This window comes from Meriones unguiculatus, chromosome 2 (assembly GCF_030254825.1).
Source record: "Meriones unguiculatus strain TT.TT164.6M chromosome 2, Bangor_MerUng_6.1, whole genome shotgun sequence".
Classification (NCBI taxonomy): Eukaryota; Metazoa; Chordata; class Mammalia; order Rodentia; family Muridae; genus Meriones; species Meriones unguiculatus.
Window position 1 is genome coordinate 173380081 of NC_083350.1, and position 3964 is coordinate 173384044.

Here is a 3964-nt window from a genome sequence, read left to right on the forward strand (position 1 = left end):
TGTTGCCTTGAGTTCCCGCCTGACTTCTCTAAGTGATAGAGCATGACCTGACAGATGTAAGTTAAAAATAAACCCATCCCCCCAAAAAAGAACCTGTTCTCCACAAGTCTTCACCCAGCAACTGATGGAAACAGATGCAGAGACCCACAGCCAAACATTAGGTGGAGCTCGGGGAATCGTGTAGAATACAGGGAGGAAGGATTCTAAGAGCCTGAGGGGTCAAGGACACCACAAGAAAACCCACCAAATCAATTAACCTGAGCCCACAGGGACTCGCAGAGACTGAACAGACAACCAAGGAGCCTACATGGGTCTGACCTAGGCCTCTACACATATGTTATGGTTCTGTGGCTTGGTTTTCTTGTAGGACTCCTAACAGTGGGATCAGGGGCTGTCTCTGACTTTATTTATTTATTTATTTATTTATTTATTTATTTTTGCCTGCTTTTGTGCCCCCTTCCCTCCTATTGGGTTGCCTTATCCAGCCTTATTATGAGGAGATGTGCCTACTCTTGTTGTAACTTAATGTGCCTTGTTTGGTTGGTATCCCTGGGAGGCCTGCCCTTTTCTGACAGGAAACTAAGGAAGAGTGCATGGGGAGCTGGTGGGAAGGGAGGTGCAAGGAGAAACTTCAGTCGGGATGTAATATATGAAAGAAAAGTGAATTAAAAACAAACAAACAAACAAACAAACAAACAGTGGCCTGGCCATGGAGGAAACCAGCAGCTTCCAGAAGGAGCTGGTGAGCAGACTACTGCATCTGCCCCTCAGGGATTGCAAGACTAAAGTCAGTGGAGATGCTCAACAGCTCGTGGCAGAGTTCCTGAGGATCTTTGCCCTAGAAGCCGCTGTCTTCCCAGCCAGAGGACCCTGATGTTGTGAATGTGGGTCGGCTTCCTCGGCTCCTCCTGGACTCCTAGCTGCCCCCCTCCTGTGGTCTGCAAGGTCTACAGTGGCTTCACACCTACATCAACACCTAGTTCCTCAGTTCTCCAGCTTCCAGAGACTGGGAGATGCCAGCAGCTCTCCCCTTCCTAGTTCTTGCCTCTGGGGGTCATTGTGGGCGTGATGTAGGGGAAGGTAAAGCAGCCTGCTGCCAGGCACAGCCACCCATCTCCAGCCTTGCATTATAAACACACCAGCTGCTGGCAGGGCTGCCTTCTTGCCACCCTACATCAAAGCTGCTGTGTAGCCTTTTATCCACCTGACCCCTACCCCAAGGATACCTCCCTGAGCTGTAAATTTGTTCTTACAAAGCAACATCAATAAATCAACACAATCTCTCTGAAAAACAAACGAACAAAAACCTGCTCTCCAGATTTCTAGTAGTCTTAGGACTATCATTTCTCTCTCCTTTCCCTCCTCTCCTCCCCCGATTTCCATCATGCACACATGCACAAACACACACATACACACATCATAGATCATTAGTTTCATTCATTAATTAATCCAAACTCAAGCAGATTCAACTCTTCTCTCAGTATTCTTACTCAGTGTCCTGGAGGACACCCCCCATAACATTTCAAATAAAGGTATTCATGGGAACTTTGAACCTGGCACCTTTGCTTGCCCATCCTCCTGAAGGGCAGGGAGAGTTTTCTTCCCCTGTTAATGAGAGGTTTCCTCCCATTACGCAAGCAGGTAGCCTGGAAGAGGAACCGAGGAGGATCAAGAGGAAGTCTCAACGTCTCAATATCTATAGTCAGCAGAATCCGGTGTTCAGAGCCAAGGACTTGGACATAGACCCAAGCATGAGGCGTAAGGAAATGACCGTGAAATAAGGCAGTATGATGACCATGAGCCTCTGCAGCTGCAGGTACCTAGCCACTGCACAGGTGAGGAAACTGAGGCTCAGACATTAATGGCATGAAAGCCTGACTTCAAAGCTTTGTTAACTTCAGTACACCACACTATGAAGTTTTGCTGCCAATTCTTTTTTTTAAAAAAGTTGTTTTTATTTTTATTTTTATTTTCTGTCCATTGGTGTTATGCCTCATGTGTGCCTTTGTAAGGGTGTGCCAGAGTGACAGATATTGTGAGCTGCCATATAGGGGCTGGGAGTTGAACCTGAGGTCCTCAAGGTGAGAAGCTGGATCTCTTAACTGCTGAGCCATCTCTCCAGCCTTTTTCTACCAATTCTTGACACTAACTCAGAAACAAAACAAAACAAAACAAAAACTACATAAGGCATGATCAGAGTATTCCTCATGATCATAAATTCATTTTCATGCAAATTTTCCTTAAATGTCTCCAAATACATGTTAAAGTAATACCAAGTATTTGAGTTCAGTATGTTCTAAAAAGGTTTGAACTCTTTCTTTAATTATTATTTTTCCAGATGTTACTGTGAATATATATATATGTGTGTGTGTATGTGTGTGTGTGTGTGTGTGTGTGTACATACTGTTATTGTTCCGGTCTTGTCTAGGCAGCCATATTGTTGAAATTTCATGGGTGTAGCTTCCCTATCATTTAAAAGACAAAATCCTGCAGCGGATTTCCTGGTCTTCTGACTTTTATAATCCCCCTGCTCCTACTTCTGTGATATTCTCCCAGCTTTAGGTAGAAGAGATGTGTTGTAAATAAATCTGTTAGGGTTAGGCATCCCCCAAAACAGACAAATTTTGATGAGTTGTGGTTTTCTGTAATTGTCTCCATCTGAAGCAAAGAGGAGTTTCTTTGATGGGTGATGACAGCTACACTTATCTGTGGGTGTAAAGATAAGTATCTAAAATGCTATTAGGGATTGTGCCTGTGTAGCAAAATGGCAGTAGTAGATTATCCTCTAAGAACCATGACCTCAGGAACCCCAGGAAGTCAGGGGATGGATGGCTATTTGGTAGGTGAAAGAAAGCCCAAGATAAACTGTAATTGGGCTCTGGGGCTGCAACATTCCATATTCTCTCCACATCACTAGTTCTAATCAGTCAACCAGCTTTTGAAGATACAACCTCTTTCTAGTACTTCTCATTATCCGATGTCTTCCTCAGTCTCTCTGCACCTTAAATATTGACGCAAGTCTCTCAGCTGAGCCTAGAGCGCAGGCACGCCACTAGTCTGGCAAGCCATGGTTCTGCCCTCTCTATCCCAGAAGCCTGTGGTTCACAGACAGGCCCCGGCACTAAACTGGCACTGACATGCTTGAGCTCAAGCTCTGAACTCAGGTCCTCACACTTGTGCATCGAGCACTCTACCTACTGTGCTATCTCCCAAGATGCACTTCTCTGTGCTACTTCAGGAGTTGTAACACTGGCAGGAAGGGGCATCTCCCTTCAGTGCATACGTTAGGAGCCTCTCCCACACAACGTTCCTAAAGGAAGGGGGTATTGGCAGATGCAGCTGTGGCTCAGATCTTCCAGCAGGAGTCAAAGGATGGAACTATCTGTAACCTCAGAAATACCCCCAAAAGGAACCGGGAAGTGCTGACTCCCAGAACCGGAAAAAAGGAGAATCCCAAGAGGGACTCCAGGCCAGATTATGGGGAAGCCACTCAACTTTAAGGTTATCTTTGAGCCCCATTGCCACAACAGATATCAAGCAAACTTGACGCCTTGTTTTGTTTTGCTTAACCTTTCACAGCTGATATGGCTACACAGCTCTGTGGAAAACCCTGCTGCGTAAATCAGGCTGTTTCCAGAGAATTAAGAGTATCTGTCAGCCCAAACTGGGGAGTTCATTCATGTCCAGGAACTGTGTTAATGAGTCAGAGCCTGCGAGCCTACCTCATTATTAAAGAACGTTTCTATCCTAGGAGGAACTGGAGGTCTGGACAATGCCCCTTTCTGCCTCTTCTAAGTTTAGGATATGAAACTCAAAGGTGTAAAGCACATTTCTCTATGAAGCCACAGAAATCTCTTCTAAACATCACAGCTGAGCAATGCTCTTTTGTTTCTATTTTGTTATTATATTGATTTCCTAACAACTGGTACGAAAATATTCAGGAGCTTTTACACTGTGTAACTGT

General features: G+C 45.0%; 1 pseudogene; it reads left to right on the plus strand.

Annotated features, from left to right (window-relative positions):
• Positions 1-709: 709 nt before the first annotated feature.
• On the plus strand, positions 710-920 carry LOC110557300 (centromere protein X-like; annotated as a pseudogene).
• Positions 921-3964: the final 3044 nt, after the last annotated feature.